The following is a 22669-nucleotide window of genomic DNA, read 5'->3' as shown; positions in this document are numbered from 1 at the left end:
TAACATCTTCAGTGGGCCTCTGGTCGAAGCTTCGCCTGGAGGCCCACTGAAAATGTTACCTAGTAGGGTGACAAAACGTCTGGAAATGAACCTTCCAGCTCATCGAGCAAACCTACATCCAGGCTACCTATATACTGAAATACTACTTAAAGGAGACCTGCATTTAAATTCTGCAAGATTGCCTAACAGCTAATCCCTCTTTACACAATTGTTTCTAAACTAAAATTATGTGGGTTTCCTCTGGGTGCTCCGGTTTCCTCCCACAGTCCAAAGATGTGCAAGTGAGGTGAATTGGCCATGCTAAATTGCCCATAGTGTTAGGTGCATTAGTCAGGGGTAAATACAGGGTAGGGAATGGGTCTGAGTGGGTTACTCTTTGGAGGGTCAGTGTGGACTTGTTGGGCCAAAGGGCCTGTTTCCACACTGTAGGGAATCTAGTGTAAATGTAATGCAATGTCAATGGTTCTACAAATTTATGGGAATAATTTACGTGTCAATAGACTAGCATCAGGTAGATAATGGCTCTAACTCACTGCCAAATTTCCGTGAAATGATGTTGCTGATTATTACAACCATTATCCCTTTTATGTCTATGCATTAGCATGTGTCTAGTGGAAGATTAAAAAATCAGATTTTGATGTGATTTTTATCTTGGTCAAAACAGTTGTAAGCTTATTTCAGCTGATGTGAGAAAAGGCCTTTGGAGAGCTTCAAGATCAAGCTTAAAAATGTACCTTTGAATAACATCACATAATGGAGAATGAGAGTTTTATGTTTTCAAGTTGCTAAATGATTTCGGTTTGACCAATATTTGCATGTAACTTGATAGGCCAAAAAGAAATTTACATCAAATCAAAAGGATGTGTGATCCCATTTGTCAACTATCCAGCAAAATAACTGCAGGTTTTCCATAAATCTGAGGAATTATTTTGTGTTCCGCCTTATTCAACTGACTCAAATTAAAAAAGAGAGGATTTGAGTTTCCTGGAAAAGGAAGTAAGTCTCTTACAAACCCTTTAAAACTTTCATTTTTGGAATTTCACTTTAGAAATCTGTATAAATTGGCAATGCAGCTTGTGTTTGTTTTAGTAGGAAGTGGTGTTCTGTAGCTATTATGTTTCTCTTCTGCAACAGCAAGCCCTAAGATTCAGATACTACTTTCTACATTTCTATACACTACATTTTGCCCATGTTAACTTCCTAGCCAAAATGCTCGGTTTCAGAATCATATTACTAATTTAAAATAAAACTGGCCCTAAGAGTAATTCTATGCTCAAGGAAGTGGTAAAATACAATGTTGCCTTATTTTACTTTTGCAGGCTTCTGACTATCAACTGGGCTCAGACTATTGGTGATAACTCCAAAGCAATTTGTATGTTCATTCCTTGGATCGAATAACGTCCCCAATTTCCCTTATTAGCCATGGTTAGGCCACTTATCCAACTTTGTGCAGAATTCTTTGCCTTTCACTTTCCTCATTTCCCATTCTGTCTTTAATTTTTCCCTTGTCTCTCTCTTTTGTCACCATTCACGTTCCCATCCTCCTGTTATTTTAGTTTAAACTCTCCACAACCTTCTATCTTTTTGGGATTGATGCCTCACCTTGAGACCTTTACAACAAACTGCTAACTCAGCTTGGTTCCCTAAACTCAAATCTTCAAAAACCTTGTAGGATGTCTTAACGAGTTTTGAGAAGATTTGTAGCTCAGGTTGAGGTTTTGGGCATAGGTTTGCTCGCTGAGCTAGAAGATTCATTTCCAGACATTTTGTTGCCTAATATGTAACATCTTCCATGGGCCTCAGACGAAGCAATACTGAAAATTCCTGCTTTCTAATTATATGTTTGGGTTTCTTTGAGTTGGTGATGTAATTTCCTGTGGTGATGTTATTTCCTGTGGTGAAGTCACTTCCTGTTCCTTTTCTCAGGGTGGTAGATAGGGTCTAACTTGATGTGTTTGTTGATAGAGTTCCGGTTGGAATGCCATGCTTCTAGCAATTCTCGCACATGTCTTTGTTTGGGCTTGTCCTAAGACGGATGTGTTGTCCCAGTCAAAGTGGTGTCCTTCCTCATCCGTATGTGAGGATACTGGTGAGAGAGGGTCATGTTTTCTTGTGGCAAGTTGGTGTTCATGTATCCTGGTGGCTAGTTTCCTGCCTGTTTGTCCAATATAGTTTTTGTTCCAGTTCTTGCACGGTATTTTGAAAATGACTTAGTTTTGCTTGTTGTCTGTATGGGGTCTTTTAAGTTCATTAGCTGCTGTTTTAGTGCGTTGGTGGGTTTGTGGGCTATCATGATGCCAAGGAGTCTGAGTGTCTGGCAGTCATTTCCGAGATATCTTTGATGTAGGGGAGAGTGACTAGGGTTTCTGGACCTGGACCTTTCTTCTAACTGACTTCTGAGCAGCTAAGGACTTTTCCCTATCCCTGACTGCTTAGAGGCTGCTAATAATAGATCCTTGACAGTCATAACCTCTTCCTTCCTGCATGAAATTCAGAAGGTCTCCCTACTATAGGGACTAACTTTGAACTGCCTGATCGCAATTCATGTACAGTGCAAATGTAAATGAAGAGTGACCTGGTGATGGAATACTGGCCTCTGTGGGTTTACTTCATACTGTTTTGAATTCAATATTCAAAGTGACTTCCAGACATTAAAAAGCATGGGTCAGATCTTGACAGAACTGAACTATTAAAATCCATTTTTCCTCAACTTTAGAACCCCAGTGCACAAAATAATGATAATTTACAATTAAACTTTATAACATTATAGTCTCAAAGTAGTCATGGTAGTTATTGGTGCAATTTTCAAGTTTTATGTTGCAACTTAAATACAGATTTCCATTTCTGTTCCACAAACAAAAATAGAAGTATCTGGAGGAAAAAAGTCAAAACAATGGCACTTTTAAAAGGGAGGTGAACAGACAAAAGCAGCACATGGCCAGGTCAGTGCAGGACAGAAAGAGAGAAAAAAACCCACACAGCTAAATGACACAGCAGTGAACCTGTGCAGTTACTGCCTTTGCCGTTGAATTCATGTATTGCTGGACCTCAGCATGTATCTGGGAAAATTAACAAACAGTGAAATTCACAACTGATCTTGGAGGAACTTGTCCCTAACCAACAGAGCCAATGCAGAAGGTGCCTCAGGACGTCCTGGGAGGTTATCACTCAAATTAGCTGTTGAACAAATACCACAGGCCACAAGGATTCAGAAGCATTCTCATTGATGATGTGGAGGGTGCATTGGGAGAAGAAAATATGCCCTTTAAAAAGGTCTCCTCCGATGGTCACAGAGATCACAGCACAAAAACAGATAAGTGAATTGTTTTAAGTGTGGCCTTGTAGCCTTGCTATAATTCCACAGTAGTGAGTAGAATGGGTTCTTTCTTGATTATATATTTTTTTTTAGATTATTTACAGTGTGGAAACAGGCTCTTCGGCCCAACAAGTCCACACCGACCCGCCGAAGCGCAACCCACCCATACCCCTACATTTACCCCTTTAACCTAACACTACGGGCAATTTAGCATGGCCAATTCACCTGACCCGCACATCTTTGGACTGTGGGAGGAAACCGGAGCACCCGGAGCAAACCCACGCAGACACGGGGAGAATGTGCAAACTCCACACAGTCAGTCGCCTGAGTCGGGAATTGAACCCGGGTCTCTGGCGCTGTGAGGCAGCAGTGCTAACCACTGTGCCACCGTGCCACCCACTATTGAGATATATCTCTTGATTTAACTTAAAAATATAAGCCATAAGCATTGAGTTAGCCTGGAGCAGTGTTTCATAGAGGAATAAGACAGGGCTATTTTCAGGGTCTGGAGATTGGAAAAAGAAAGAATGACTCTTAGTAGAGTGATATGCTCTTCTTGTCGGATGTGGGAGTTCATGGAGAGTTTATGGGTTACTGAGGAATACATCTGCAATAAATGTCGTTGGTTGCAAATCCTATCAGATCAAATGAAAGGGCTGGAGAGGCAGTTAGAGGCAATGAGGAATTTACAAAAACAAGGGGGTGTGATGGATGGCAGTTAGAGGAAGGGAGAAAAGTCGCAGATGAAGTCACATAGGAAAGGTAAGGGAGGCAGGCAGGTAGTGCGGGGGTCTTCTGTGGCTATCCCCATTTCAAACAAGTAGGCTGTTTTGGAAAATATAGGGGGTGATGGATTCTCAGGGGAATGTAGCACGAACAGCCAACTTTCTGGTATTGAGACAGGCTCTAATATACTGAGGGGTATGTCAGGTTCCAAGAGATTGATTGTGTTAGGGGACTCTCTATTCAGAGGCACAAACATTTCTGTGGCCAACAGTGAAAAATCAGAATGGTGTGTTGCCTCCCTGGTCCCAGGATCAAAGATGTCTCAGAGAGGGTGCAGAATGTTCTCAAGGGGGAGAGGGACCAGCAGGAGGATTCCCAAATAGTCAGAGGGAAATTGAGAAACAAATTTGCAAGGAGATCTCAGTTATTTGTAAGAATAATAGGGTGGTTATTGTCTGGGATTTTAACTTTCCAAACATAGACTGGGACTGCCTTAGTGTTAAGGGTTTAGGTGGAGAGGAATTTGTTAAGTGTGTGTAAGAAAATTTTCTGATTCAGTATGTGGACATACCTATTACCGAAGGTGCAAAACTTGACTTACTCTTGGCTAATAAGGCAGGGCAGGTGACTGAGGTGTCAGTGGGGGAGCACTCTTGGGCCATAATCCTATCAGTTTTAAAATAGCGATGGAAAAAAATAGACCAGATCTAAATTTTGAAGTTCTAAATTGGAGAAGTGACAATTTGACGGTATTAGGCAAAAACTTTCAAAACCTGATTGAGGGCAGATGTTCACAGGTAAAGGGACGGCTAGAAAATGATAAGACTTCAGAAATGAGATGATGAGAGTCCAGAGACATTATATTCCTGTTAGGGTGAAAGGAAAGGCTGGTAGGTATAGAGAATGCTGGATGCCAGGTATAGACAGGATAGATCGAGTGAATCCTTAGAAGAGTATAAAGGGAGGGAAATTAGGAGGGCAAAAAGGGGACATGAGATAGCTTTGGCAAATAGATTTAAAGAGAATCCAAAGGGGTTTTACAAATACATTAAGGACAAAAGGGCAACTAGGGAGAGAATCGGCCCCCTCAAAGATCAGCAAGGTGGCCTTTGTGTGGAGCTGCAGGAGATGGGGGAGATACTAAGTGAGTATTTTGCATCAGTGGTTATGTGGAAAAGGACATGGAAGATATAGATTGTAAGGAAATAAATGGTGACATGTTGCAAAATGTCCATTTTACAGAGGAGGAAATGCTGGATGTCTTGAAATGCATAAAAGTGGATAAATCCCCAGGACTGGATCAGGTATACCTTAGAACTCTGTGGGAAGTTAGAGAAGTGATTGTTGGGCCTCTTGCTGAGATATTTGTATCATCAATAGTCACAGGTGAGGTGCCGGAAGACTGGAGGCTGGCGAACCTGGTGCCACTATTTAAGAAAGGTGGTAAGGACAATTAAGGGAGCTATAGACCAGTGTGTCTGATGTCGGTGGTGGGCAAGTTGTTGGAGGGAATCCTGAGGGACAGGATATACATGTATTTGGAAAGGCAGGGACTGATTAGGGTAGTCAACATGGCTGTGTGCGTGGGAAATCATGTCTCACAAACTTGATTGAGTTTTTTGAAGAAGTAACAAGAGGCTTGATGATGGCAGAGTGGTAGGTGTGATCTATATGGACTTCAGTAAGATGTTCAACAAGGTTCACCATGGGAGACTGGTTAGCAAGGTTAGATCCCATGGAATACTGGGAGAACTAGCCATTTGGACTCAGAACTGGCTCAAAGATAGAAGCCAGAGGGTGGTGGTAGTGGGTTGTTTTTCATACTGGAGACCTGCTACCAGTGGAGTGCCAAAAGGATCAATGTTGGGTCCACTACTTTTCATCATTTATAGAAATGATTTGGATGTGAACTTAAGAAGTTAATAAGTTTGCAGATGACACCAAAATTGGAGGTGTAGAGGACAACGAAGAAGGTTACCTCGGATTACAACTGGATCTTGATCAGATGGGCCAATGGGTTGAGGAGTGGCAGATGGAGTTTAATTTAGATAAATGGGAGGTGCTGCATTTTGGGAAAGCAAATCTTAGCAGGATCTATACATCGGTGAGGTCCAAGGGAGTATTGATGAACAAAGAGACTTTGTAGCGCGGGTTCATAGCTCCTTGAAAGTGGATTTGTAGGTAGATAGGATAGTGAAGAAGGCGTTTGGTATGCTTTCCTTTATTGGTAAGAGTACTAAGTACAGAATTTGGGAGGTCATATTGTGACTGCACAGAATATTGGTTAGGCCAAGTTTGAAATATTGCGTGCAATTCTGGTCTCCTTCCAATCGAAGGATGTTGTGAAACTTGAAAAGGTTCAGAAAAGATTTACAAGGATGTTGCCAAATTTGGAGGATTCGAGCTAAAGGGAGAGGTTGAATACGCTGGGGCTGTTTTCCCTGCAGCGTCGGAGGCTGAGGGATGACCTTATTGAGGTTTATAAAATCATTGGGGGCATGGATAGGATAAATAGACAAAGTCTCTTCCCAGGGGTGGGGTAGTCAAGAACTCAAGGGCATAGGTTTAGGGTGAGAGGGGAAAGATATAAAAGAGACCTAAGGGGCGCTGCTTTCACACAGAGGGTGGTCGGTGTGTGGAATGGGCTGCCAGAGGAAGTGGTGGAGGCTAGTACAATTGCAACATTTAAAGGCATTTGGATAGGTATCTGAATAGGAAGGGTTTGGAGGCATATGTACCGGGTGCTGGCAGGTGGGACTGCATTGGGTTAGGATATCTGATCGGCATGGACAGGTTGGACAATGGATCAGTGGTGCTGGAAGAGCACAGCAATTCAGGCAGCATCCGAGGACAGGCAAAATCGACGTTTCGGGCAAAAGCCCTTCATCAGGAATAAAGGAAGAGAGACTGAAGCGTGGAGAGATAAGCTAGAGGAGGGTGGGAGTGGGGATAGAGTAGCATAGAGTACAATAGGTCAGTGGGGAAGGAGATGAAGGTGATAGGGAGGAGAGGGTGGAGTGGATAGGTGGAAAAGGAGGTAGGCAGGTCGGACAAGTCCAGACACGTCAGGGGATCGTATTGCTGGAGGTTAGAAACTAGGATGAGGTGGGGAAGGGGAAATGAGGAAACTGTTGAAATCCACATTGATGCCCTGGGGTTGAAGTGTTCTGAGGCGGAAGATGAGGCGTTCTTCTTCCATGCGTCTGGTGGTGAGGGAGCGGCGGTGGAGGAGGTCCAGGACCTCCATATCCTCAGCAGAGTGGGAGGGGGAGTTGAAATGTTGAGCCACGGGGCGATTTGGTTGGTTGGTGCGGGTGTCTTGGAGATGTTCCCTAAAGCGCTCTGCTAGGAGGCGTCCAGTCTCCCCAATGTAGAGGAGACCGCATCGGGAGCAACGGATACAATAAATGATATTAGTGGATATGCAGGTAAAACTTTGATGGATGTGGAAGGCTCCTTTAGGGCCTTGGATGGAGGTGAGAGAGGAGGTGTGGGCACAGGTTTTACAGTTCCTGCAGTGGCAGGGGAAAGTGCCAGGATGGGAGGGTGGGTCGTAGGGGGGCGTGGACCTGACCAGGTAGTCACGGAGGGAACGGTCTTTGCGGAAGGTGGAGAGGGGTGGGGAGGGAAATATATCCCTGGTGGTGGGGTCTGTTTGGAGGTGGCGGAAATGTCGGCAGATGATTTGGTTTATGCGAAGGTTGGTAGGGTGGAAGGTGAGCACCAGGGGCGTTCTGTCCTTGTTGCGGTTGGAGGGGTTGGGTCTGAGGGCGGAGGTGTGGGATGTGGACGAGATGCGTTGGAGGGCATCTTTAACCACGTGGGAAGGGAAATTGCGGTCTCTAAAGAAGGAGGCCATCTGGTGTGTTCTATGGTGGGACTGCTCCTCCTGGGAGCAGATATGGCGGAGGCGGAGGAATTGGGAATACGGGATGGCATTTTTGCAAGAGGTAGGGTGGGAAGAGGTGTAATCCAGGTAGCTGTGGGAGTCGGTGGGTTTGTAGAAAATGTCAGTGTCAAGTTGGTCGTCACTGATGGAGATGGAGAGGTCCAGGAAGGGGAGGGAGGTGTCAGAGATAGTCCAGGTAAATTTAAGGTCAGGGTGGAATGTGTTGGTGAAGTTGATGAATTGCTCAACCTCCTCGCGGGAGCACGAGGTGGCGCCAATGCAGTCATCAATGTAGCGGAGGAAGAGGTGGGGAATGGTGCCGGTGTAATTACGGAAGATCAACTGCTCTACGTAGCCAACAAAGAGACAGGCATAGCTGGGGCCCATACGTGTGCCCATGGCTACCCCTTTGGTCTGGAGGAAGTGGGAGGATTCAAAGGAGAAATTGTTAAGGGTGAGGACCAGTTCGGCCAAACGAATGAGAGTGTCGGTGGAGGGGTACTGTTGGGAACGTCTGGAGAGGAAAACACGGAGGGCTTGGAGGCCCTGGTCATGGCGGATGGAGGTGTAGAGGGATTGGATATCCATGGTGAAGATGAGGCATTGGGGGCCGGGAAAACGGAAGTCTTGGAGGAGGTGGAGGGCGTGGGTGGTGTCTCGAACGTATGTGGGGAGTTCCTGGACTAGGGGGGATAGGACAGTGTCGAGGTAGGTAGAGATGAGTTCAGTGGGGCAGGAGCATGCTGAGACAATGGGTCGGCCAGGGTGGTCAGGCTTGTGGATCTTGGGAAGGAGGTAGAACCGGGCAGTGCAGGGTTCCCGGACTATGAGGTTGGAAGCTGTGGGTGGGAGATCTCCTGAGGTGATGAGGTTCTGTATGGTCTGGGAGATGATGGTTTGGTGATGGGGGGTGGGGTCATGGTCAAGGGGGCGGTAGGAAGAGGTGTCCTCGAGTTGGCGTTTGGCTTCAGCGATGTAGAGGTCAGTGGGCCAGACTACCACTGCGCCCCCTTTGTCCGCTGGCTTGATGGTGAGGTCAGGATTGGAGCAGAAGGATTGGAGGGCTGTGCGTTGTGAGGATGAGAGGTTGGAGTGGGGGAGGGGGGTAGACAGGTTGAGGCGGTTAATGTCCCGGCGGCAGTTGGAAATGAAGAGGTCGAGGGCAGGTAATAGGCCAGCGCGGGGTGTCCAGGTGGATGCAGTGTGTTGGAGGTGGGCGAAGGGGTCCTCGGAAGGTGGACGGGAGTCCTGATTGTGAAAGTAAGCTCGGAGGCGGAGGCGACGGAAGAATTGTTCGATGTCACGGTGTGTATTAAATTCATTGATGCGTGGACGGAGGGGGACGAAGGTGAGTCCTTTGCTGAGGACTGATCGTTCGTCCTCAGTGAGGGGGAGGTCTGGAGGGATGGTGAAAACTTGGCAGGGCTGGGAGCTGGGAGCTGGTGTGGGTGTAGAGCTGGGGGTGGGGTCGGAGCCAGTACCTGGAGTGGGTGTGATGGTGGGGGGAATGGGGGTAGAGTCATTTGGGGGTAGTGTTCCCCTCGGGGTTCTGGGGGGTGGGGATAGTGACAGTGGGGTCTGTGGGGGGCCAAAATGAGGTGCTGTTAGAGGGCAACTTGGATATGACATGAGTTAACCTGTAAATCCACATGAAGTTTCAGCTGGGATTAGAATGAACTAGGGAATTTTAGTTACGAGGTATTCTGCCAATGTTGGCTCAATAATTAATCATTGAGCTGTACCTTGAGGCTCGAGATTATTTTGCAAAATAACTGCTACAACAAAGTGATAATTGTCAATGTTTAAATCACATAAAGGAGCTTCTGGATTAATTCAAGAAGGATAAATGTGTTGGTTAAACTCTTTTAAGGATTTATGTAGGTGTGGCAGTCTAGGGATGATTATATTCCTGTATAATACAATACTGAACAAGTTTGAACAGTTATCAGTTAGCAAGAATATATTGCACAGCTAATGTACAACTATTACCTGGGTTTGGTTGTTTTAAACATTGACACCTATCACTTTGTTATCGCAGATTATTTTACAAAGTAATCTTGAGCCTCAAGGAACAAGTCAATGATTAATTAATTTTTGTGCCAATGTTGGAAGAGTTCACCCCAAAAAGAATTCCAAGGTAGCAATCTGATTCAACAAGGATTAATAAGATATTTATAAATAGTAAATTGCATACGTGGTTATTTACCTGAATTCTGAAATAGTCTATTTTAGACAAACATCTTGCTTCTCACACATTCCAAAAACTGGAAGGCATCTGTTACCGCCGTCTCATCATTCCCTTTCTTCCCAATGCAATCCCACCTCCATTCTGATGTGTGTGCTTCATTCCCATACTCGATTAAACCCCATTGGGATGAGTTATGACAATATCATAGAATTATGTTTGAAAATGAGTTATATCAATCTGAACTAAGAGTTTTTAATCATGAAGGAATAAAGGCAATTGTGAAGATAAGAGATACAATTGATTGAGGTGAATTGAGAAATTACATTTAAGGGCGTGACTACATATAGACAACAGATAGTCTATAAAAGATTATTATATACCTTCCAGAATCTAGGTATGTCTTCAAGGTGAAAAACTCAAAAATGTTCAGTCAGCTGTGGCTCACAAAAGTTCTGACTATGTCAGTTTTAACTCTGGTTGTCATTCGACAATTGCTACCAAGCCTATTGTCTCACCCCAGTATTTTCTGCTGTTATTGTAGCATATGTGAGTGCACATTTTCCTGCCTTTGAAAGACATGATTTGTGACACATGAAGGAGTTTCTGGATTAGCTCAACAAAGATAAGTATGTTGTTAAATTATTTCAAAGATTTTTGTAGGTGTGGCAGTCTATCCTTACATGGGATGATTATATTTTTGTGTAACTCTGTACTGGATTAGTTTGAACAATTACTCAACTGACAATCCTAGATTGTACAACTGATGTGGATAGTAACCATTATCTGGATTTGATTGTTCTAAATACTGACAACTACCACTTTATTGTAGCAGATTATTTTACAAAGTAATCTTGAGCCACAAGGAACAGGTCAATGATTAATAATTGAGCCAATGTTGGGAGAGTCCACCCCAAAAACATTTCAAGGTAGCAAACTATCTCAGCAAGGATTAATAAAATATTTATACATGGCAAATCATATGGGTGATAAATTACTTGAATTATGAAATTGTCAGTTTTAAACAAATACCTCACTTCTCATACATTCGAAAAATGGCAAGCACTTGTTACAGTTGGTCTCTCAAGGCCAGAAAAACTTGCACTCACATATGCTACAACAACAGCAGGAAGTGCCAAATAAAGTCAATGGGCTGGGCAGCAATTGTGGAAAGGCAACCAGAGTTAAAGCCTTGTGTCCAATATGACTCTGATATAGTCACAACTTTATTTATTAGCCACATCTGACTGACCATTTTTGAGTTCTTCATCTTGAAGAAGTGCATAGTTTCTGGAAGCCACATAGTAGTCCTTGAAAGACTATCCATTGCTTATTTACAGTCATGCTTTAAGTGTGTTTTTCCAATTCACATCAATAAATTGTACCTCTTGACTTCATAATTTCCCTTAATCCCCTAAATTTTAAAACCCTCAGTTCATATTTAAATACCTTATTTTCAAACATTCAAATGCAATTCTATCATATTGTGGTTACTTATCCTCAACATTTTTTACAGCAAGTTTATTCATTAGTCATTTTACATTACTCAACAATAAATTTTAAATAACTTATGTTCTGGACAACTTTCTTTGGAATACCAACCTATCTCATTCCTGTATCGTATCGACACCAAAGATACTAAGATGAAATTTGTCTGTGCATGCAGCCTTTGTTTTTTCCAAACTAGGTTAGCTGAACTGAAATGAGAAGAATAAACATACGAAGCTTGGTGTTAAGCTAATGAAAAGAAAGATCACAGGATTTAATGTGTCTGAAAGAATATTTGTGTTTAATTAAGTTGTGTAACTCAGCCATATTGGTCTCACTGTTTTAGCACACCTAAAAATACTGGAATCTTATTCAAAATTAAACAGATTAAATTAAGTGTAATGTGGACTGTTTATCAATCAACAGGGTGCATTGGTCACATAATTGGATTCTTCCTGGAAAAATGGTGTGTTTATCACTTAAGGGGTGCTGTTTGTGATCAACAAGTAATTTCCTCCGAGTTTACAATCATGAAATCTCCAGTGTTCCCTGTAAAGCTTCGCTTAATAAAAAGTTTATGTAAGTCATTGAGTCATAAATGTTGCATGAGTAATGATGTATGCAATAATTGCATGCAAGGGGAATGTTGGGAATTTACTAAGTTTAGGCATTTGCCTATGTTCTAGGATATGTTATATATATTCAGCATTGTGCTTACGATTGTGTATCATGTTGGGTAGAAGACTTCAATTTGTGATATCACAACTGGTCCACTACAATTGCCTCATCTCACTAGTGATGCCTCATCCACACAGGATAAGGCAACCCCTTAACCATTTCTTAGCAATAATATAAATCCTCTGCCAAATCTCCATGTCTGCAACAAGAATGGTGTCAGCAAGCAATTAAGCTGGTACATAATATTAGTTTCAGTTTAGTTTAAATTTCATATTAACTAATTAAACAATTTTTATTGTGTTAAAACAGAAGCTGAAACAAACTTGAAATGAAGAAATGTAAGTTTTTATAACAATGCAGAAATTTGACATCACACAAATATAAATTTAGATCTCCATGGCCAATGAAGCTGTTTTGCTGCTTTTGTCAAATTAATGTACACTCTCTACTGTTAAAAGGCCAGTTACACCAAACTCAAAAATGCTCTTTAAATAGGTCTCCTCCGATGAGGAAGGCAATGATCATAAGATGGGGCAGGAAATTATTCATAGACAGAAAGACAACAGAACAGTGGACCAACAGAAAAATGTCTGGCTGTAATAGGCTGCTCCTTTTTTTGAGGCATTGGAGGTAATTTCCTCGAATTCTCGGAGCAAGAATTACTGTTTTATATGTTGTTGCATTGTTTTGGAACTTTGGAGAAAAAAACTCAAAACATTGGCACTTTTAAAAGGGAGAGGTACAGACAATGGCAGCACATGGTCAGGTCAGTGCAGGACAGAAAGAGAGAAAGAAACCCACACTGCTAAATGACTCAGCAGTGAACCAGTGCACTTACTGCCTTTGCAGTTGAATTCATGTATCGCTTGACATTGGCGTGCATCTGGGAAAATTAACAAACAGTGAAATTCACAACTGATCTTGGAGGAACCTGTATGGGAGAGGTCACAGCATAAAAACAGATAAGTGAATTGTTTTAAGTGTGGCCTTGTAGCCTTGCTGTAATTCCACAGTAGTGAGTAGAATGGGTTCTTTCTTGATTATATGTTTTGTTGAGATATGTCTCTTGATTAAACTTAAAAATATAAGCCATAAGTCTTCAGTTAGCCTGGTGCAGTGTTTCATAGAGGAATAAGATAGGGCTATTTTCAGGGTCTGGAGATTGGAAGAAGCAAGAATGACTCTTAGTAGAGTGATATGCTCTTCTTGTCGGATGTGGGAGTTCATGGAGAGTTTATGGGTTACTGAGGAATACATCTGCAATAAATGTCGTTGGTTGCAAATCCTATCAGATCAAATGAAAGGGCTGGAGAGGCAGTTAGAGGCAATGAGGAATTTACAAAAGCAAGGGGGTGTGATGGATGGCAGTTAGAGGAAGGGAGGAAAGTCGCAGATGCAGTCACATAGGAAAGGTAAGGGAGGCAGACAGGTAGTGCAGGGGTCTTCTGTGGCTATCCCCATTTCAAACAAGTAGGCTGTTTTGGAAAATATAGGGGGTGATGGATTCTCAGGGGAATGTAGCATGAACAACCAACTTTCTGGTATTGAGACAGGCTCTAATGTAATGAGAGGTATGCCAGATTTCAAGAGATCGATTGTGTTAGGGGACTCTCTATTCAGAGGCACAAACATTTCTGTGGCCAACAGTGAAAAATCAGAATGGTGTGTTGCCTCCCTGGTCCCAGGATCAAAGATGTCTCAGAGAGGGTGCAGAATGTTCTCAAGGGGGAGATGGACCAGCAGGAGGTAATTGTACATATTGGAACCAACCACATAGGAATGGAAAAGGTTGGGATTCTGAAGGGAGATTACAGAGAGTTAGGCAGGAATTTAAAAAGGATGTCTCGAGAGCATGGATTGATCCTGGTGCTACAAGCTAGTGAGGGCAGGAATAGGAGGGTAGAGCAGATGAATACATGGCTGAGGAGCTGGTGTATTGGAGAAGGAATCACATTTTTGGATCATTGGAATCTCTTTTGGGGTAGACATGACCTGTACAAGAAGGACGGATTGCACCTAAACTGGAAGGGGACTAATATACTGGCAGGGAGATTTGCTAGAGCTGCTCAGGAGGATTTAAACTAGTAAGATGGGGGGTGGAACACAGTGAGATAGTGAGGAAAGAGATCAATCTGAGACCGGTACAGTTGAGAACAGAAGAGAGTCAAACAATTAGGACAGGTAGGGACAAAGCAGAGAACAAGGTAGGACTGATAATTAAACTACATTTATTTCAATGCAAGAGGCCTAATAGGGAAGGCAGATGAACTCAGAGCATGGTTAGGAACATGGGACTGGGATATCATAGCATTTTCAGAAACATGACTCAGGGGTGAACAGGGCTGGCAGCTTAATGTGCCAGGAACCAAATGCTACAGAAAGGATAGAAAGGGAGGCAAGAGAGGAGGGGGAATGGCGTTTTTGATAAGGGATAGCATTACAACCTTACTGAAGGAAGATATTCCCAGAAATATATCAAGAGAAAATAGTTGGGTGGAACTGAGAAATAAGAAAGGGATGATCACCTCATTAGGATTGCATTATAGATTCCCAAATAGTCTGAGGGAATTTGAGAAACAAATTTGCAAGGAGATCTCACCTATCTGTAAGGATAATAGGGTGGTTATGGTCAGGGATTTTAACTTTCCAAACATAGACTGGGACTGCCAGAGTGTTAAGGGTTTAGATGGAGAGGAATTTGTTAGCAGTGTGTAAGAAAATTTTCTGATTCAGTATGTGGACGTACCTATTACAGAAGGTGCAAAACTTGACTTACTCTTGGCTAATAAGGCAGGGCAGGTGACTGAGGTGTCAGTGGGGGAGCACTCTGGGGCCATAATCCTATCAGTTTTAAAATAGCGATGGTAAAAGATAGACCAGATCTAAATTTTGAAGTTCTAAATTGGAGAAATGCCAATTTTGACGGTATTTGGCAAAAACTTTCAAAAGCTGACTGAGATGTTCACAGGTAAAGGGATGGCTAGAAAATGATAATACTTCAGAAATGAGATGATGAGAGTCCAGAGATATTATATTCCTGTTAGGGTGAAAGGAAAGACTGGTAGGTATAGAGAATGCTTGATGATTAAAGAAATTGAGGGTCTAGTTAAGAAAAAGAAGGAAGCATATGCCAGGTATAGACAGGATAGATCGAGTGAATCCTTAGAAGAATATAAAGGGAGGGAAATTAGGAGGGCAAAAAGGGACATGAGATAGCTTTGGTAAATAGGGTTAAGGAGAATCCAAAGGGATTTTACAAATACATTAAGGACAAAGGGCAACTAGGGAGAGAATCGGCCCCCTCAAAGATCAGCAAGGCGGCCTTTATGTGGAGCTGCAGGAGGTGGGGGAGACACTAAACAAGTATTTTGCATCAGTGGTTATGTGGAAAAGATCATCTAAGATATAGGTTCTAGGGATATAGATGGTGACATTTTGAAAAATGTCCATTTTACAGAGGAGGAAATGCTGAATGTCTTGAAACGCATAAAAGTCGATAACTCCCCAGGTCTGGATCAGGTATACCTTAGAACTCTGTGGGAAGCTAGAGAAGTGATTGCTGGGCCTCTTGCTGAGATATTTGTATCATCGATAGTCACAGGTGATGGTGCCGGACGACTGGAGGCTGGCTAACCTAGTGCCACTATTTAAGAAAGGTGGCAAGGACAAGCCAGGGAACCGTTGAGTCTGATGTCGGTGGTGGGCAAGTTGTTGGAGGAAATCCTGAGGGACAGGATGTACATGTATTTGGAAAGGCAAGGACTAATTAGGGATAGTCAACATGGCTTTGTGCATGGGAAATCTTGTCTCACAAACTTGATTGAGTTTTTTGAAGAAGTAACCAGAGGATTGATGAGGGCAGAGCAGTAGATGTGAACTATATGGACTTCAGTAAGGTGTTCAACAAGGTTCACCATGGGAGACTGGTTAGCAAGGTTAGATCCCATGGAATACTGGGAGAACTAGCCATTTGGACACAGAACTGGCTCAATGGTAGAAGACAGAGTGTGGTGGTCGAGGGTTGTTTTTCAGCATGGAGGCCTGTTACCAGTGGAGTGCCACAAAGATCAGTGTTGGGTCCACTACTTTTCATCATTTATAGAAATGATTTGAATCTGAACTTAAGAAGTTAGTAAGTTTGCTGATGACACCAAAATTGGAGGTGTAGAGGACAACGAAGAAGGTTACCTCGGATTACAACTGGATCTTGATCTTGATCAGATGGGCCAATGGGTTGAGGAGTGGCAGATGAAGTTTAATTTAGATAAATGGGAGGTGCTGCATTTTGGGAAAGCAAATCTTAGCAGGACCTATACATCGGTGAAGTTTTGAGGGAGTGTTGCTGAACAGAGAGTTTGGATTGCAATCCCAAATGCTAAGTCGGTGCTGAATTGGAGCATGAGAATAACTTTAAGACTTACATTTTGCTGATAGCAAGAGAAATGTTACTCTGAGCTGTGGCTGACCAGTTATACTGAATTGCATTCAACAAAAGACCGTAACTGCAATGGAAAAGTTATGTCTTCAATGCAGGAAAATACATGGTGAACTCTATAGACTTAGCAGCTGTGGACCAGATGGTCCAGATGAGGAGCCTAAGACAATCCTAACAAAAGAACAAAGATATCAAGACATACAATTAAATGTAAACTAATCGTAAACTGACAGAATTGTTCAAAAATCTGGCCACTGTATTGGAGAGCCATGCAGGAACCATGAGTAAATGAACTAAATTAAGGAAAATTAACTTGCATAATGCAAGCAGGAATGACGTCTTCAGTACCTATGGATTGTGGGTGCTTGAACAAATACAGACAATCTAAAGGAGATGATTGAGAGGGGAGTTCCCTTGTGGATAACAAATGAACTTATATTCGATCCTTCTCAAGACAAGGGCAATAGATTAACTTGGTTCTAACTCGCAGATCTAACGTATGTATATAGTGCTAATGTTGAATTTACTTTGGAGAACAGCATGTTAATTAGTATTGGATTGGTAATTCCTGTTATACTGTATTCAACACATGGCAAGGCACAATGTAGAGTAGAAAACATTGGGGCTGTAACATAATGGACTATATGTCTGGAATAAAGGATTGTTTGGTACAAATGGTCCAACCACACATCTTTATGACCCTATGTTGGATATCTGGCCAATATCATTGATAGTGGAGAGTAAAGTCAATGGTTGATCAACATCTGTTGTTCAACTACGGGGCCAAAATGAGGTGCTGTTAGGGGGCAACTTGGATATGACATGAATTAACCTGTAAATCCACATGAAGTTTCAGCTGGGATTAGAATGAATGAGGGAATTTTAGTTAACTTCATTGTGATAATCATATAAATAATTTAAGTTTCATTTTTCATTTATTCTTCTTCAAAAAGGTACTGAGGTTAAAAAAAAGTCAGTTAAACTGCATAAACACACACAGATGTTAATGCAGCAGACAGAGTTTGATGAAAATACAACATGGTTGAACTATCATTAACCCGGAGGCCTTATTTGGAAATGAAATGTGAGGATAACCCTGTACCACAGTGAGAAAGACAAAACAATGGGGGTTTAATCAAGAATGGGAATGAATCATAGGCATTGGAATGGAGATGGGATTGCGCCTGGGAAGAAAGAGAACGATGAAATCAGGAATAACAGGAGCCTTCCAATTTTTGGAATGTGTGAGAAGCAAGGAGTTTGTTAGAACAAGCAATTTTGTAATTCAAGTAATCATAAATCTATATGATTTACTATGTATTCTGCCAATGTTGGCTCAATAATTAATCATTGAGCTGTACCTTGAAGCTCAAGATTATTTTGTAAAATAATCTGCTACAACAAAGTGATTAGATTACTTACAGTATGGAAGCAGGCCCTACGGCCCAACAAGTCCACACCGACCCGCAACCCACCCTTACCCCTACATTTACCCCTCCTTACCTAACACTACGGGCAATTTAGCCTGGCCAATTCACCTGACCTGCACATCTTTTGGATTGTGAGAGGAAACCGGAGCACCCGGAGGAAACCCACACAGACACGGGGAGAATGTGCAAACTCCACACAGTCAATCGCCTGAGTCGGGAATTGAACCCGGGTCTCTGGCGCTGTGAGGCAGCACTGCTAACCACTGTGCCACCGTGCCACTAATTGTCAATGTTTAAAACAATCACATAAAGGAGCTTCTGGATTAATTCAAGAAAGATAAATGTGTTGGTTAAACTCTTTTAAAGATTTATGTAGGTGTGGCAGTCTAGGGATGATTATATTCCTGTATAATACGATACTGAACAAGTTTGACCAGTTACTCAGTTAGCAAGAATATATTGCACAACTAATGTACAACTATTACCTGGGTTTGGTTGTTTTAAACATTGACACCTATCATTTTGTTATAGCAGATTATTTTACAAAGTAATCTTGAGCCTCAAGGAACAAGTCAATGATTAATTATTGTGCCAATGTTGGGAGAGTTCACCCCAAAAAGAATTCCAAGGGAGCAATCTGATTCAACAAGGATTAATAAGATATTTATAAATAGTAAATTGCATACGTGGTTATTTACTTGAATTCTGAAATAGTCTATTTTAGACAAACACCTTGCTTGTCACACATTCCAAAAACTGGAAGCCATGTGTTACCGCCGTCAAATCATTCCCTTTCTTCCCAATGCAATCCCACCTCCATTCTGATGTGTGTGCTTCATTCCCATACTCGATTAAACCCCATTGGGATGAGTTATGACAATATCATAGAATTATGTTTGAAAATGAGTTATATCAATCTGAACTAAGAGTTTTTAATCATGAAGGAATAAAGGCAATTGTGAAGAGAAGAGATACAATTGATTGAGGTGAATTGAGAAATTACATTTAAGGGCGTGACTACATATAGACAATGGATAGTCTATAAAAGATTATTATATACCTTCCAGAATCTAGGTATGTCTTCAAGGTGAAAAACTCAAAAATGTTCAGTCAGCTGTGGCTAACAAAAGTTCTGACTATATCAGTTTTAACTCTGGTTGTCATTCGACAATTGCTACCAAGCCTATTGTCTTACCCCAGTATTTTCTGCTGTTATTGTAGCATATGTGAGTGCACATTTTCCTGCCTTTGAAAGACATGATTTGTGACACATGAAGGAGTTTCTGGATTAGCTCAACAAAGATAAGTATGTTGTTAAATTATTTCAAAGATTTTTGTAGTGTGGCAGTCTATCATTACATGGGATGATTATATTTTTGTGTAACTCTGTACTGGATTAGTTTGAACAATTACTCAACTGACAATCCTAGATTGTACAAATGATGTGATTAGTAACCATTATCTGGATTTGGTTGTTCTAAATACTGACAACTACCACTTTATTGTAGCAGATTATTTTACAAAATAATCTTGAGCCTCAAGGAACAGGTCAATGATTAATAATTGAGCCAATGTTGGGAGAGCCCACCCCAAAAACATTTCAAGGAACCAACCACCTCAGCAAGGATTAATAAAATATTTATACATGGCAAATCATATAGGTGATAAATTACTTGAATTATGAAATTATCAGTTTTAAACAAATACCTCACTTCTCATACATTCGAAAAATGGCAAGCACTTGTTACAGTTGGTCTCTCAAGGCCAGAAAAACTTGCACTCACATATGCTACAACAACAGCAGGAAGTGCCAAATAAAGTCAATGGGCTGGGCAGCAATTGTGGAAAGGCAACCAGAGTTAAAGCCTTGTGTCCAATATGACTCTGATATAGTCACAACTTTATTTATTAGCCACATCTGACTGACCATTTTTGAGTTCTTCACCTTGACGAAATGCATAGTTTCTGAAAGCCACGTCGTAGTCCTTGAAAGACTATCCATTGCTTATTTACAGTCATGCTTTAAGTGTGTTTTTCCAATTCACATCAATAAATTGTACCTCTTGACTTCATAATTTCCCTTAATCCCCTAAATTTTAAAACCCTCAGTTCATATTTAAATACCTTATTTTCAAACATTCAAATGCAATTCTATCATATTGTGGTTACTTATCCTCAACATTTTTTACAGCAAGTTTATTCATTAGTCATTTTACATTATTCAACAATAAATTTTAAATAACCTATGTTCTGGAAACTTTCTTTGGAATACCAACCTATCTCATTCCTGTATCGTAACGACACCAAAGATACTAAGATGAAATTTGTCTGTGCATGCAGCCTTTGTTTTTTCCAAACTAGGTTAGCTGAACTGAAATGAGAAGAATAAACATATGAAGCTTGGTGTTAAGATAATGAAAAGAAAGATCACAGGATTCAATGTGTCTGAAAGAATGTTTGTGTTTAATTAAGTTGTGTAACTCAGCCATATTGGTCTCACTGTCATAGCACACCTAAAAATAATGGAATCTTATTCAAAATTAAACAGAATAAATTAAGTGTAATGTGGACTGTTTATCAATCAACAGGGTGCATTGGCCATATAATTGTGCTGTGTAAAAATCATACACTTGACGAGTAAACGAAGATTGCAACAGAGTGAGCAGATGGTGGATAGCAGATTTGTGACGTTTGCCACTGGTCAAACTGATCATTTGTTGGTGACTGGACAGTATCAGAGTTTGAATGCATAGTTTCTTTGTATGGAAAAACAGTATAAGAAAGCTTGCCTCAGAGCATATTTGGCTAGTTCAGAGGCTGGAGAGTAGGATGCAGCAGACTGATGACACATTTCAGTTTGAACCTCAGGGAACAAGTTCACGGAAACCTGTTTCCTTGTGATTGTAAGCATTAATTAGTGATGGCATTTTGCAGTATTTTGTAGAATCATTGATTTAATAAAGAATAATGCAAATATTCCAATGTTAGAACTGCCTTGGGTTATGGGTGAGCAAAGGGAAGAACCAGGGAAAGTAGGAATAAATGCCTGTGGTGCCAATGCTTCTAGGTGGTAGCAGGCATATCCTTAAATAAAATATTTCAGCTCTTTCTGTCTCAGTCAATGCAGCAAGAGTCAGCATGGATTTGGTGATTGAAATTAATTATGAGTTAACTTGGATTCTTCCTGGAAAAATGGTGTGTTTATCACTTAAGGGGTGCTGTTTGTGATCAACAAGTAATTTCCTCCGAGTTTACAATCATGAAATCTCCAGTGTTCCCTGTAAAGCTCCACTTAATAAAAGGTTTATGTAAGTCGTTGAGCCATAAATGTTACATGAGTAATGATGTATGCAATAATTGCATGCAAGGGGAATGTTGGGAATTTACTAAGTTTAGGCATTTGCTATGTTCTAGGATATGTTATATATATTCAGCGTTGTGTTTACGATTGTGTGTCATGTTGGGTAGACTTCAATTTGTGATATCACAATTGGTCCACTACAATTGCCTCATCTCACTAGTGATGCCTCATCCACACAGGATAAGGCAACCCCTTAACCATTTCTTAGCAATAATATAAATCCTCTGCCAAATCTCCATGTCTGCAACAAGAATGGTGTCAGCAAGCAATTAAGCTGGTACATAATATTAGTTTCAGTTTAGTTTAAATTTCATATTAACTAATTAAACAATTTTTATTGTGTTAAAACAGAAGCTAAAACAAACTTGAAATGAAGAAATGTAAGTTTTTATAACTATGTCGAAATTTGACATCACATAAATATAAATTTAGATCTCCATGGCCAATGAAGCTGTTCTGCTGCTTTTGTCAAATTAATATACACTCTCTACTGTTAAAAGGCCAGTTACATAACACTCAATAAGGATAACTATTTTTTCAAGCATTTTTATAGCAAAGCATATTATGTTAATATGGAAATTCATGTCTATTAAACTGATTGCTATTGATATACAGGAAATTGGTTAGGCCACTTTTGGAATGTTTTTTGCAATTCTGGTCTCCCTCCCATCGGAAGAATGTTGTAAAACTTAAAAGATATTACAAAAGATTCACAAGAATGTTACCAGGATTATTGGGTTTGATTAATAGGGAGAGGCTGCAAAGGCTGGGGATGTTTACCCTGGAGCATTGGAAGCAGAAGGGTGATAACATTATGAGGGACATGGATACGGTAAATACAAGTCTTCTCCTAGGAGTGGAGGTCAGAACTAGAGGCCATAGGTCTAGGGTGAGAGGAGGAAAATTTAAAAGAGACCTAAGGGGCAACATTTTCATGCAGAAGGTGGTGCATGTATGGAAAGAGCTATCAGAGGAAGTGGTTGAGGCTGGTATAATTACAACATTTAAAAGGCATCTGGATTGGTATATGAATAGGAAGAATCTAGGAGGTTGTGGGCCAAGTGCTAGCAAATGGGACTACATTAGTTTAGGATATCTGGTCAGCATGGCCGAGTTGGACCAAAGGTACTGTTTCCATGCTGTACATCTCTATGACTTTAT

Source organism: Chiloscyllium plagiosum, unplaced genomic scaffold (genome assembly GCF_037043375.1).
Source record: "Chiloscyllium plagiosum isolate Xiang-an unplaced genomic scaffold, Cpla_swu_hap1 HiC_scaffold_11, whole genome shotgun sequence".
NCBI classification, from domain to species: domain Eukaryota; kingdom Metazoa; phylum Chordata; class Chondrichthyes; order Orectolobiformes; family Hemiscylliidae; genus Chiloscyllium; species Chiloscyllium plagiosum.
The sequence above is the reverse complement of the archived record's forward strand: the minus strand, read 5'-3'. Positions refer to the sequence as shown.